Here is a 15,742-nt window from a genome sequence, read left to right as displayed (position 1 = left end):
TAATTACCCAATGTTAACACGAGATCGCAACGAATATTGTTGAGTAAGAATTATTTGAGGTACCAGGACGTTCTCGTCCGCGGGTCCTCGAGAAAGGATCAAGGAGCTCCGTTGTCATCCTCTTGGCATTGTAACACAGAAATTTACACCTCATCTTTGAATCGTGATTGTAAAGAGTTTACAATTTTTAAATTCGTTAATTACCCGAGATTAACGCGAGATCGCAACGAATATTGTTCAATAAGAATTATTTAAGATACCAGGTCGTTTCTGGCCATGGGTCCTCGAGAAAGGACTCAAGGGACTCCGTTGCCATCCTCTCGTTGAATCGTGACTGTAAAGAGTTTACAATTTTTAAATTCGTTAATTACCCGAGGTTAACACGAGATCGCAACGAATATTGTTGAGTAAGAATTATTTGAGGTACCAGGGCGTTCCTGACTGTGGGTCCTCGAGAAAGGATCAAGGGGCTCCGTTGTCATCCTCTCCATCGTCCTCTTGGCATTGTAACAAGAACGAGCGTTTTTAATAAGCGACAATTAGCGAACGAAGAGAGCGTCGAAGGAGGCGGCGAACCATTCCCTTGGAGAGGATTTTACCCGCTTGGTGCCGAGCGGCGAAACCGATGTCGCCAGGTATACGTTTCCAAGGATCGGGATGACTGGCTCGTAAACCTTGTAAAATATTACATTTGACGTCACGGCCGGCCCGCGATTCTTAACCTCACCGCCTCGGGGCTGCGCCTCGTGAGAAGGTGATTAGGCGTCGACGAGCTACATTTAAATGCTACCCGATCAAATTCTGACGCATCGCGACGAGATAATTAAATCCTGTAATAATATTACGCTCGCCGCGATACAAAGGCGCGCCGACATTTTCAATTTCCGCGGAACGACCACCGTGCGGATATTTTTCCCGTTCGTAAACGGCTCGATCTTTCTCCGTTGAAAATAAACGATCGAGAAAGGGGCAACGAAATTCTGCGCTTACTCGTGTACTTTAACATCTCGCGGTTACCACAGCCGGTGAAAGAAGAGGATCGATCGAGAATGGTAACAAAACGGAAAGTCGTCACGAGTGGTTCTCCGTTCGACGAGGCGTCGCAAATTTTTTGCGATCAAAAAAGACGATATTTGCTTGTGTAACATTTTCTGGATAAACACGCGAAAAATCGCAGCAGACGTTGTGAGCGAGGAAGAGTACGAGGAGACAGCGTCAGCCATGGAAAAGGATGGAAGGCGAATCAGTCGCTACAGTCGATTTCACTTGGCACACCCAGTAGAACGGCTTGGGCGCGCCAGCTTGATACTTTCTTGTAAATTGTATTAAAACGCCCGTCTTTTACGACCGTGTCAAACTACCTACACGAGCATTCCCGAGAGTCAGGCAAAGAGAGTCGCAAAACGAGCGGTGTAAAAGGGGGAGAAAGGGGAGCGAGAGGTGCAACATGCACCAAGAAACACGCAACCAGCCATCTTTTTTCACGCTCCCGAAGACGTGGATGTATGCCTCCCGCCCCTGTCGATTTTCCTATTCGAAATCGCCACGATACTAAATTATCGTTGCGTAACGATTCTCGAACGTCTCATTGTACCACACAACCATCTTAGAACAATTCAAATCAAAAAATAAAAATAATTATTGCACGCGTAAAATACTGTTCGTAGCCTGAAAATAGATATTATTATCAGACTAAGCGTAGAGGCAATTTTTCCGCGCTGTTTCAAATGCGATTCGCGAATGTTTCTACTCGTTGGAACGTCAGAACAATTCGAACTAGAAAATAAAAATAATAATTATACGCGTAAAATTCTGTTCGCAGTTTGAAAATAGATATTATTATCAGACTAAGCGAAGAGACAATATTTCCGCGCTGTTTCAAATCCGATTCGCGAACGTTTCTACTCGTTGGAACGTCTCATTGTACTAAAAAACCATCTCAAAACAATTCAAATAAAAAAATAAAAATAATTATTGCACGTATAAAATTCTGTTCGCAATTTGAAAATAGAAATTATTATCAGACCAAGCGAAGAGACAATATTTCCGCGCTGTTTCAAATCCGATTCGCGAACGTTTCTACTCGTTGGAACGTCTCATTGTACCAAACAACCATCTCAAAATAATTCAAATAAAAAAATAAAAATAATTATTGCACGTATAAAATTCTGTTCGCAATTTGAAAATAGAAATTATTATCAGACCAAGCGAAGAGACAATATTTCCGCGCTGTTTCAAATCCGATTCGCGAACGTTTCTACTCTTTGGCTCACCCCAGTGTCACCCTCGTTCCACTGCTGTCTCTCCTTTACACCCTCGCGATATTGAATCCCGATTTTATGATGCCTCTCGCGAAGGAGGAAACGCTCGCGGTGTAAACTTTTATTCGCGAATTTAGAAGAAATCAGATCGAGGGGAAGAACGCGCTCGAGACGAGGCGAGAGAGGGTGCTGGCCTGGTCGCGCGCGCTTTTACGCGGGGATAAAAGTACGGATCAAGTGCCGGTTAGTACAAATGCATACTGATGCGGAGATCCGCGCGATATATTTCAGAAAAAACTGACGACTTCTACCCGTGGACGCGTTCGCGACTAGAATATCTCGCGACAAAGCTGGTTTAATTCAAGGGACTATATTTTAACTGGGAGTCTAATCAATTTGTACGGTTTAAATAATCGTTCGGTTAATTCCAGCGAATTCAGTAGGAACGGTTTATATTTTATCTCGAATTATATATAAGATCGATCGTTTATTTATAAACCGAGGAATTGTATCTTATTCGAAACGGCTGGCTACTTTTAGCTGGATATCCGTTTCGACTTGAACGTCGAGCTAATATTTATATCGTTCGATCTGTCGTTTCTATTAATTCTCGAGTGATAGAGAAATATCGAGAGTTACTCCTTTTTTCTCTCCAACGATGCTCGCGGTTATCTCTTTCTCCATCGCGATAAAATACTTCCGGTTCTGGTGGATTTACGGTATGCACCGCCCTCGAAGGTGGCGGAGCTGTGCAGAAAGCTGGCTGGTTCGTAGGTAGACGAGCGCAGGAGCCGCGGAATGGTCTCGTTGGTTTAGTAGCGTCGATTAGAGGGCTCTTAGAGGGCTCGAAGGGCAGATTCTGAGTGGTTACAAAGTGAAACGTTCGGGAAGAGCCGAACGTTCGGATGGCCCCCCTCCTTTTTGCTCGTCGCCGCTTCTTTTCGCCTCGCCTCGCCTCCTTGTCCCGCTCGTTCGACGTTCTTTTGAACCGGACCGCCGCGAACGCCAACGCCACTCGTTTCGAGGGAGGCCAAGCAATACGGACGCTAAAGCATTAATTAATAGCGGCCGCTCGCTGGAAACGGTATTACGGTACCCACCGCTAGGGTTAGCTTCGTTTTATGGATATAGAACGTTCTCGAGGATATATCGGAGGCACCTTTCAACGGCGCTGTAAAACTACCCGCTGCATGTTGCCAATGGGACTTCATCCCTATGTCTTTGTTGATTTCTGCGAGCTCTCTAACGCTTTTTTCTTAGTACTTCTTGATTCACTCTCTTTTTCTACCGACGTTCACCTTTTTTGGGGTTTTCCTTGGACGTAAACTAAAAGAACAGAAGTGTATCGATATGAAAATGGACAATTTTAGTAATTGAAAGTGCAATTGACCAAGGATACTAGAGTTATGTCAAATAAATTATTTTGCGATCGAATTCACCTTTTTTTGGTTTTCTCTTAGACGTAAACCAAGAGAATAGAAGTGTATCGATATAAAAATGGGCAATTTTAGTAATCGGAAGTGCAATTGACCAAGGATACTAAAGTTATGTCAAATAAATTATTTTGCGACCGAATTCACCTTTTTCTGGTTTTCTCTTAGACGTAAACTAAAAGAACAGAAGTGTATCGATGTAAAAATGGGCAATTTTAGTAATCGAGAGTTTCATTCACTAGAGTTATGTCAAATAAATTATGCAATCGAATTCACCTTTCTGCACGTTCTCTAACGCTTTTTTTTCGTCTACCTTGATTCACTCTCTTTTTCTGCCGACGGTCACCTTCTTCTGGTTTTCTCTTGGACGTAAACTAAAAGAACAGAAGTGTATCGATATGAAAATGGGCAATTTTAGTAATCGAAAGTGCAATTGATCAAGGATACTAGAGTTATGTCAAATAAATTATTTTACGACTAAATTCACCTTCTGCTGGTTTTCTCTTAGATATAAACCAAGAGAATAGAAGCATATCGATATGAAAATGGGCAATTTTAGTAATCGACAGTTTCATTTACAAGGCTACTAAAGTTATGTCAAATAAATTATGCAATCGAATTCACCTTTTTTTGGTTTGCCCTTAGACGTAAACCAAGAGAACAGAAGTGTATCTATGCAAAAATGGATAATTTTAGTAATCGAGAGTGCAATTGACCAAGGATACTACAGTTATGTCAAATAAATTATTTTACGACCGAATTTACCTTTTTCTGGCTTTCTCTCAGACGTAAACCAAGAGAACAGAAGTGTATCCATATAAAAATGGGCAGTTTTAGTAATCGAAAGTTCCACTGACCAAGAATACTAGAGTTATGTCAAATAAATTACACCACCGAATTAAAAATCGTCCAAAACAATTTCAATAAGCAAAATAAGATACATAAAAGATACATACTTAAAAGTCCACTGGATTTTCGGTAATTCGAACACTTTTATTGCTCTTTATATAGATCCATAAACTTAGCAACCCCTTGGCGAGAGGTAGTCCAACAACAGCGGTGCAGAGCGTCGGTATCAAACAATTAGCGTCCATCCACTCTAGTTAACCTCGATGGAGGGGATGGAATACACGGAGTTCGAGGCCGTACCCGGTTGTACCAACTAATATCCTTTAGTCTTATCCTTATTATTATCCGCCCCTCGACTGCGCCTTAAACGTGACGACGCCTGGGAAGAGGCTCGTTCCTATAAGCAGCTGCCTACAGATATTAAAGCTCATCTTAGCCCTAATTTTAGCGACTAATTTCACGCAAGAACACCGGCTGATCCTTAAACCGGCCGGATTGCCACTACGCGAGCGTTCCAAATTTAATTTCATGAACGACAGACCCGGCTATGGCGTCGCGATAAATCATTCATAGCCCCGCATTCAGATGTCGCGTTGCTCGACAGAACTCTACCGATTCCAACCTCGATTCGCATAAAATATGTTACTCTCGCGCGACTCGAGTGACTCGATTTTTGTTTTTTTTTTTTTTCCCCTTTTTCTTCGAATCAAACGAAATCGAACGTGTCCATACGTGCGTCGTTTCGTTCGATTCGAGTGTAAAGCTTCTCGTTCTCGCACGGAACACGCGATACCTTTATCCTTGTTCCAGAGTACGGTGTCGGAGGCTGGCTTCTGAAACCGCATTAACCATGTTCTCTGAACGGAACATTTGAAGCTGTGTTAAAAGCCGCAGTAACACGTTGCTGCAGTGATTACAAAGAGGCGAAATACTTGTTGCTTGTCTCGAAACTCAAGACACTTCGAACGCGTTCTCTTGCAACTTAATAGCGTATCATTTTTTTTTTTTTTTTTTTAGTCGTCGTCGCATCGAACATAGACGAACAGGGGACAGTGGCGCTCGAGCGTGTCTTGCGAAATACTCTCGCTTCGGTGTTTTGAAAGATAGAGGACGGATAAATTCTGCGAAATGTATACAGTTTCCATGTAATTATATATGGCGTGGATATGGCGTTTTTCTGGCCAGCGGATCACGTGAAAGAGCTACTGCAGCGGTTTTCAATTTTATAGATCGTTAAATCGTGCACGAAGACACGTCGAATTTCTTTCTCGCGGACATTTATTCCCCAGAATTCGAAATAATATTGATTCTCGTCGACATGAAGATACGGCCGTTCGTATCCGTAAAACGTATGCATAAAACCGCAAATGCTGATCCTGAATAATATTCTGCGCGTTTAATCGAATCTGTATGTTAATTAATACCGGGCACTTTGATCGGAATTGTGTGCATACCTCTTTAATTTCGTATCCCCCATCTTCTCCGTTTTATGTTTGAAATGTGTCCAATTATACTGCATTACAATAATGCAACCTAAAAACTTATTTTGTTGCGAATTTACATTTATGACAGCAATTTTGGCTACACTTGACGTTTCGCATATTAATGCCGCTTATTAATGTATTAGCCCATATACAGGTTCTGTTTTCCCGCTGGAATTTTAAATAGCCCACGTGCTATATCGTAAAACGTATCGTGCAAGGAGGAGTCGACGTTTTTCTATCCTCCAGATCGGTGTTTATCCGCTTTTAGATGAAATTCCATTCTTGAATTCCATTCAAGATCTTCTAGTGAAATATTAACCCCATTGCACTCGACTCTCTCTCTTAAACTCTACGTTAGCAATGGAAACTATTGCTAAGATAGCAATCCTCGAGCAATATTTTAGCCATAGTTAACGATGTTAGCAATAGAAATTATGGCTAAAATATTGTAGCTAAAAGATTGCTATCTTAGCAATAGTTTCTATTGCAAACGTCTACCAAAAATAGAAAGTTAGTTACGATGAAATAAGTTTAACAAATGGTTGAGCCACAGTTAATGACGTTAACAATAGAAATTATGGCTAAAAGATTGCTACCTTAGCAATAGTCTATTGCAAACGTCTCTCAAAAATATTAAGTTTTCAATTCACTGGAAGACTTAAGCGACACACACGCTTCTCAAAAAGCTACGATGGAATAAGTTTAACAAAGGGTTGATAAGTACGCGAGCAAAGAGTCTACGCATCAAAATCGAGTTCCAAGAAAGTACTCCTCCGCGTCAGAAGAGAAAAAGAAGCGGATGTTTGAGAAAAAAGAAAGTGATTATAATTTTTACACAATTTTTCACAGCTCTGAAGGCACGAAAACCGTTCCACGCCATTAGCGGAGTAGCTACCGTAGAGAAACGTAGGGGGCAGGTGTTGGTGAAACCGGAAGCCTTTAGACGCGGCCGCTGCATTCACTGCGATCCACCGACAAACTCGAAATCTGGTTTTTCACTGTATAATCCTCGCCTCGGACCTTTTCAGGCCGCTGGGAAAGTCCTTGCGAACGGATTTACTGAATGACTGCCCTACTGAATGAAACGCGACGCTTCTTCGCTGGAAGTCAGCCATCTCTCAATGGACGTTCACCGTTCATTCAGTATCGACGGATTTCTGGGGATTCGTCACGTGTGCGATAGCGACGTTCGACGTTAAGAGGCTTCCTCTTCTTCAGTCTCGACGAATCGCTAAACTTTCGTTAACACATCTCGTAGTAGCGTAGAATTCGTTTCCTCGAATTAATACACAACTCTAGAAAAAAATTTCTTCTCGAATCGAATAATTTTACAGCGAAATAGCGAGTTGTCTGCGTAACGAGGTTCGACGTTAAGAGGATTCTTCTTCTTCAGTCTCGACGAATCGCTAAACTTTCGTGAACACATCTCATTTCCTCTTAATACACGACTCTAGAAAAAATTTCTCCTCGAACCTAATAATTTTACAGCAGAATAACAAGATATTCGAGTAGCAACGTTCGACGTTAAGAGGCTTCTTTTTCTTCTGCCTCGACGAATCGCTAAACTTTCGTGAACACTTCTCGTAGTAGCGTAGAAACCTCGAACCCAATAATTTTACAGTGCAATAGGGAGATATTCGCGTAGCAACGTTCGACGTTAAGAGGCTTCTTTTTCTTCTGCCTCGACGAATCGCTAAACTTTCGTGAACACATCTGGTAGTTACGTAGAATCCGTTTCCTCGAATTACTACACGACTCTAGAAAAAATTTCTCCTCGAACCTAATAATTTTACAGTGCAATAGTGCAATATTCGCGTAGCAACGTTCGGCGTTAAAAGACTTCCTCTTCTTCAGTCTCGACGAATCTCTAAACTTTCGTTTCCTAGAATTAATACACGACTTTAAAAAAAAAATTTCTCCTCGAATCCAATAATTTTACAGCAGAATAGCGAAATATTCGCATAGCAACGTTCGACGTCAAGAGACTTCCTCTTCTTCAGTCTCGACGAATCTCTAAACTTTCGTTTCCTCGAATTAATACTCGACCCTAGAAAAAAATTTTTCCTCGAACTGAATATTGTAACAGCGCAATAGCGAGATATTCGCGTAGTAACGTTCGACGTTAAAAAACTTCCTCTTCTTCAATCTCGACGAATCTCTAAACTTTCGTTTCCTCGAATTAATACTCGATCCTAGAAAAAAATTTCTCCTCGAACTGAATATTGTAACAGCGCAATAGTGAGATATTCGCGTAGCAACGTTCGACGTTAAGAAACTTCCTCTTCTTCAATCTCGACGAATCGCTAAACTTTCGTTTCCTCGAACTGACACTCTAAAAAAAAAATTTCTCTTCGAACCAAATAATTTTACAGCGAAACAGCGAGTTGTCCCCGCAGCGATATGAGTGAAAATCGTCAGAGGGAGGGTAAAATTGGTAAATGAAGGATAAAGCAGCGTTAAATGTCAAAGGGAGAGTTGTTCGCCGTTCCTTTCCGTGTATACGCCGCTGACATCTGTATTAGCAAGATTACCGGGTGGTTTCCGTGGCAGAGGGTTCCGGTACGTGACGCGCACCCGGTCTCGAGCGTGCAATAGGTGTGAACGAGGATGATAGAGGACGCTGAACCGACGAGGGGAGGGGTGGGGAGGGACGAGGGTTGACCGAGGGATATTTGGCTCTTTGCACGACATGAATGACTTTGTATATAAGTCCACTAATCTGTAGGCTCCTCTAAAGCCGCCCTTTTGTACAGCCGGTTTAGCACGAGGAGTCAGTCAGTCAGTCAGTCAGTCAGTCAGTCAGTCGGTGGCACTTTAGCACTGCCGTGCCGCTTCATGGGACTGGCATTAGGGTTGCTCGCTGGTTCCAGACGAAAAACCATTCAATTCTGTCCAATGAAATCATCACGTACGCCATTTACGAATCCCTTTCACGAGGCACAATTGATACATTGATATTACCATCCGCGTTTATTCGTGGGGGCATGAATTATGGAGTTTCGCAACACTTTTCGAGATCTCAAGAGGAGCTTTGGTTAAGACCAGGCTGAAATGTCAGGAGCTGTTCGAAACGGTGTAAGAAACACGTGAAGCAATAAATGTAACGATAAAAGAAAAAGAATTAGGAAGAGTTGGTAGTTAGGACACCTTAGCTAAGAGGCAATACGCGAACAGCATCAACGCGCTCGAAAGGGGTGAAACTGTAACTGTTGGATCGTAGAAACTGAAAAGAAGTGGAAAATGAAATGTCAGAAGCTGCTCGAAACGGTGAGAAAAACATAAGAAGCAATAAATGTGACGATAAAAGAAAAATAATAAGGAAGAGATGGTAGCTAGTTAGGACATCTTAGCTAAGAAACGATACGCGAACAGCATCAACGCGCTCGAGAGGGTTGAAACTGTAACTGTTGGGTCGCAGATACTGAAAAGAAGTGGAAGAGAAATATAATAGTAGCTGCGATCGGCCGTGACATCCGTGGACCCGTCTAGAAATCTGATTGGGGACTACTGGGCAAGAGGGGTGCTGAAACCGCTTTCACCCCACGTTTTAACTCCTCCCTTTCCACGGCAATTCTGAACATCCAGGCCAAGTCACCCTGACAGACGAGCGTAACCGGGGCCACTATTAGTTCGGTTTCGATGGTGCGCTAGTCAGTTACTCGGTACGACGCTTTCGACCCTACCCGTGTTGAACGGTCCGTGAATGGTCACTTAAAGCCGTGTACACACGCACACGCGCGCGCACACAAATGCACAGCCACGGTTATGAGACACGCGGCGAAATTTCGGGATGTATCACAATTTCAATTTGGCCTTTCTCTGGAACGTACACTGTGAGTATTCGACTGATTCCGTAGAGAGCCGCGTGCACGTGTCCGTCTCGATGTCTGACCTAGCCCAACCAAAACAGAATCTGTCCATTTTAGTAAACACGCGTAGCGCATCGAACGAGTCTTATCTGATTCAAGCGTTTCATAAATTTACGTTCAACTAAATCGATGCTCGTTGTCATGTTCCATCGAGCCGCTCGAATGTTTACCTCGACTTCGATTTTCATTGGCTCGTAATTAAAAGCATAACTTACTACCGACTATTTAGTCGAACGATACATTTCCACTGTTGACGTGTCCGTCTCGATGTCTGACCTTAGCACAATCGAAACAGAATCTGTCCATTTTAGTAAACACGTGGTGCATTGAACGAGTCTTACGCGATTCAAGCGTTTCATATTACGTTTAACCCATTCGCTGCCAAGTCCAGATTATTTGAAGCTATTTCCATTGCCATTTATATTTGGAGTGGTATTGTTTACCAAAGTTCTGTCATTTCTTGGTAAAAGTACATATATTACATAATCATTTGCATGCATAAAATCAAAGACGAGTATACTCGTCCTTGGCAATAGGAAAGCAACATTTTTCAATTCAAAAGCCAGAATATTATAATATATTGAAAGCAGGACGAGTATACTCGTCTTGGCAAAGCCTAACACCCTGCCAAAGACGAGTATACTCGTCCTTGTCAGCGAATGGGTTAACTAAATCGGTGCTCGTTGTCATGTTCCATCGAGCCGTTCGAATGTTTACCTCGACTTCGATTTTCATTGACTCGTAATTAAAAGCATAACTTACTACCGACTATTTAGTCGAACGATACATTTCCACTGTTGACATACTCGTCTTTGTTTCGCAAATAGTGGATCGATTATTTGCACGTGACAAACTTCGGCTACCGTTTGAAACTGTACGCGAAACAGGATTATTCGATTCAGTTGGGAACTTAATTATAAATATCATGAAAACGAATCCTGAAGGTTTGTTTGATTGACGAGTCTCAATCCTCGAAGTAGTTACAAATTGTTTTCTAAAGAAGATCGTTTTTAATCGAAATTGTTATCGCAAAAAATTTCATTTTTCATTCAGCAGGATTATTCGATGCAGTCGGGTACTTAATTATAAATATCATGAAAATGAATTCTGAAGGGGTGTTTGATTGGCGAGTCTCAATCCTCGAAGTAGTTACAGATCGTTTTCTAAAGAAGATCGTTTTTAATCGAAATTGTTGTCGTAAAAAATTTCATTTTTCATTCAGAAGATTCTCGATGGTTGTTAGTCGACTTTCAACTTTTAGAACCACCCCTTTCGTTCGCTCTGTCCAGCTGTAACCGAGGCCATTCTCTGTACGTGCGCGTGGTACCGTCACTGTGTGCGGCAGACAAATAAAAATGGTGATTTCCAACTGGAAGTTGCGACAACACCATTAGTTCATAATTTATTGGAATTAACGAATTGGCGTTCATCCTTTGAATTACATTATCGCCGTACTTTGGCCCGCGCGCCGCTGGATAAAAGTGAAGCGGATATCTGGAGTTATTATCTGTCACGCGAGCAGATGTAAATTTTCGTGCACGGATCGGCGGTTGTTACTCTCAGATAGTAGCAATTTTATGGTCCCTTCGAAAACGCGTGACACCAGTCGAGCAGAGGGTTAATGTAGGTTACTATACCGGTAATAAATACTTAATACGTGTCTCTAAGGACAACTCAATTAGATGGAGCCCTGTCGAGTGTGAGATTCAATGCTTTACGTCTGCTTCTTACAATTTTTTCAATGAATCTAATTGGTATAATTATACCAATATTATATTTGATTCATTCTAAATGACTAAAATTAAATCAGTTGCTTTGTAACTAATCCTTTGACTCATAGGGTGATGTGAACGCTAGCATAACATTTCAAGACGAATGCTTAGTTATTCAGAATTAAAAAAAAATGTTACTGTATTCGAATAAATATAATTTCGTATTTTTAACCCTTTGCACTCGGTTCTTTCTCGTGCATTAACAGTAAAAACTATTGCTAAAGTAGCTGAAATAGTAACAGTTTCTATCGTTAACGTCTTCCAGCAGTAGGAAATTTCCGTTTCAATACAAAACTTGAGGGATGCATGCGTTTTTGAAAAAGCTGCGGTGGAATAAGTTTAACCACCGTAAATAAAAAAAAAACAACAGTAAAAACTATTGCTAACGTAGCTAAAATAGTAATAGTTTCTATTGTTAACGTCTTCCAGTAACAAGAAATTTCCGTTTCAATACAAAACTTGAAGAATGCATGCGTTTTTGAAAGATCTGCGGTAGAATAAGTTTAACCACTGTAAATCAGTGATCAGTTCTGATGTCCCCTCAGAGGGAACATCCAAGTGCAAAGGGCTAATTCAGAATTCGATGATGGCTTTAGTAATAATACACCATTGAAGTAAAGCATTTACACGAATCAAATAAAATTCCATTTTGGTATTATTATAAATTTGATATATTGATAAATTTCAATTCAGCGCTGGATTGACCGATTCCAGGATACGTATCTAACCTAACGACGAGCCAAGAGGTTAGACTCCCTCCTGTTTTATAGTGGTGCAATTAAACGGCGAGTTACACGGGTCCGAGAATAGAATTTCGGACGGCTGACAGAGTTTTACATCGGGAAGGTGGGAGCTAATTTATATCGAGAGAAAAGAAGTGAAGGGACGAGGATAGGAACGATAGTTGGGAGTGGCGAGGAAAGTGAGAGAGAGGGAGAGAGAGAGAGAGACTCCGTGGTATTTACGACAGAGGGTCTACGTATGTATCGACGCATTATGGGGTCCACGGTATCAAAGAGGCCGCCTTTACAACGAGTCATATACTGTTTACAACGTCTGAAATCTGACATCTATATAAGTGCTCCTCAGCTTTCGTTGCTACCTCGACAACTGCCCGTACTTGTCCGCCACCGCTCCTTTTTTCTTCCCAGGAAATCATCCCCTGGTCCCGCGACGGTCCCGCGACGATCGATTCGCGGAAATATCACTTGTTCACCTTTGCGTTTGAGTCGATTGAAATTAATTACAACTTTGCATCGATAAGGGAAATATCGAAACAGAGAAAACAATTCGAGATAAAAGACAGCAAAATCAACTGTTTGCAACTATCCTGAGACGATAGATTCTTCAAAGTATCACTTGTTCACCTTTGCGTGTGAGTCGATTGAAATTAATTACAACTTTGCATCGATAAGGGAAATATCGAAACAGAGAAAACAATTCGAGATAAAAGACAGCAAAATCAACTGTTCACGACGATCCTGAAATGATCGATTCTTTGAAGTATCACTTATTCACCCTTACGTTTGAGTTGATTAAAATTAATTACAACTTTGCATGGATAAGGGAAATATCGAACCAGGGAGAACAATTTAAGATAAAAGAAACCAAAATCAACTGTATGCGATGATCCTGAAATGATCGTTTCTTCGAAATATCACTTATCCACCTTTGCGTCAGAATCGATCAAAATTAATTCCAACTTTGCATCGATAAGAAAAATATCGAAACATAAAAACAATCGATTCTTCAAAGTACAACTTATCCACCCTTGCATCAAACTCCATCAAAATGAATTACAATTTCCATCGATGAAACAAATATCGCGTCAGAGAGAACAATTCAAGATAAACGTAGCCCAAATTCATCTGTTCTCGATAATATACATAATAAATACGATCGCAACAGCGGAAGACCGTAAATTCTCCGGTTAATTAAAAGTGCGAGCGTGAAATTAGGGGAGTAACTCGCGAGCGTGGTGAAAACGGAAATCTTCGTGGCAAGAACGCAACACCTTGCGAGAAGGACGACACGAGGGTCTCGCGATGGACAGGTGGCGTGATGTCCACAGGTGCCTGAACGTAACGCGCCTGAACGGATGTCCTCCTGCGCCCGCGTACCATCGCGTCCTCTTTCCTCGTCCTCTTACTCTCAGCGCGCGCTATTCGCCCGTAACGGAGAGTTTAATTAATATTCGCACAGTGGGCCGGGCCCGTTTGATTAGCTCCACGTTGCGCGGCTTGATGGGTAAGCATGCATTCGTGTAGAACGTACATAGGCAGAAACCGTGCTAGGGGGCGAGAAAGAGAGGGGCGACGGTGGCCACGGTGGTTCTGAAAGGGGGAGAGAGCGAGAGAGAGAAAGGAGGCTGCGGTGGTAGAGAAATAGGAGTAAGAGTAGGGGGTAGAGAGTGAGTGAGGGAGAGAGAGAGAGAGAGGCAGACACATTCCGAGAGACTACGTACCAACTGTAATATCACAATCATAACCAGACCCCTCGTCAGCCCGTCCGTCTGTCTGCCGTAACGTCCTCACGCTTCAGCGATATCAAAGAACTGGCCACCGCTCGTAACGTTTGCGTTACGCTCGTTTGTACGCTACTGTGTCCCGTTTCTAGTTAGAATTTCGTCCTTGCCGGAGAAACTACACTCTTGTCGAATTCATCGACCTCCTCTCGAACGATGGGCTTCTTCTGACTTCTTGGGAGAAGAAGAAATGAAAAAGAGAGCAACTGTGGTTGGTAAGATAGGGATTGCGTAGATATTAGCATATATAAATAAATAGAATAAAGGAATTCTCTAATAATGAAAGCATTGAATGTACGCTACTGTGTCCCGTTTCTAGTTAGAATTTCGTCCTTGCCGGAGAAACTACACTCTTGTCGAATTCATCGACCTCCTCTCGAACGATGGGCAAGAATGCTTCTTGGAACCTCTTGGGAGAAGAAGAGAGCAAGTGCGGTTGGAAAGTCTTGTCTGTACGATTTGATAGAGATTGCGTAGATATTTGCACAAATGAATTCTCTAATAATGGAAGTAGTGAATGTACGCTACTGTGTCCCGTTTCCAGTTAGAATTTCGTCCTTGGCAGAGAAACTAAATTCTTGTCAAATTTATCGACCTTCTCTCGAACGATGGGCAAGAATGCTTCTTTGGACTCCTTGGGAGAAGAAGAGATGATAAAGAGAGCAAGTGCGATTGGAAAGCCTTGTAGATATTTGCATAAATGAATTCTGTAATAATGAAAGCATTGAATGTACGCTACTGTATTCCGTTGCTAGTTAGAATTTTGTCTTTCACGAGGAAACTAAACTCTTGTCAAATTGTTGTTGTCAATTGTTGCCTTGTCAAAGGCAACAGTGCTTCTTCAGACGTGGGAGAAGAAGAGATGACAAAGAGAGCAAGTGCGATTGGAAAACTTTGTCTGTATGATTTGATAGGGATTGTGTAGATATTTGCATAAAAGAATTCTCTGATAATGAAAGCATTGAATTGGTGCATTGGATGGTAGCAATTGTGCTTCTTAAGGCTAATGCATCGTATTACTGTTAACGTTTCATTAGATATTAGTGTATCGAATGTTAGAACAGATCAATGGGGAAGGAATAACGTTACAAAAGTATTGAAAATGCACACCAACAATAATTACTAATAATAATGAAATAATGGGTTATTATACGAAGTTCGATCGAAAGATCAGTTTGTGCACCAAGCTTGCTGAGATATTTTATGAAATAAGAGTGTCGATGCTTTCATTAGTCTTGCTATACCCATTTCGTATAATTCGCGATGCATTTATTGCAGTAATAAGCAAAAAGAAAAATATTAAGCAGACCTGCTGACATCGCAGTCGGTAGGACTCGAACCTACGCTCCCAGAGGGAATCTGATTTCTAGTCAGACGCCTTAACCACTCGGCCACGACTGCTTCTTGCACTGTGCTTCAACAGCCATATTGTTCAGTGGCACGGTTATTTATTAATTACTGATTTAATATATCCACGTTTCGACTCGATCTATTCACACGTAATTACGTACTACCAATAATCAAATTTTCTTTCAGTATAATTTTTAATA

At 41.7% G+C, this 15,742-nt stretch overlaps 1 protein-coding gene and 1 non-coding gene across 6 annotated transcripts in view; one reads left to right on the top strand and one right to left on the bottom strand.

Moving 5' to 3' along the window:
* Window positions 1-15,742, top strand: part of LOC143430216 (E3 ubiquitin-protein ligase Rnf220) — a 181,856-nt gene that overhangs the window by 143,368 nt on the left and 22,746 nt on the right. The gene's annotated exons all lie outside the window — the stretch shown is intronic.
* On the bottom strand, window positions 15,512-15,593 carry Trnas-aga (transfer RNA serine (anticodon AGA)). The gene has a single exon. It is a non-coding gene; the product is annotated as a tRNA-Ser (tRNA).

This window comes from Xylocopa sonorina, chromosome 13 (genome assembly GCF_050948175.1).
Source record: "Xylocopa sonorina isolate GNS202 chromosome 13, iyXylSono1_principal, whole genome shotgun sequence".
In the NCBI taxonomy this organism is placed as follows: domain Eukaryota; kingdom Metazoa; phylum Arthropoda; class Insecta; order Hymenoptera; family Apidae; genus Xylocopa; species Xylocopa sonorina.
Note: the sequence above shows the minus strand (reverse complement) of the source record. Positions and strands in the feature narration are given on the sequence as shown.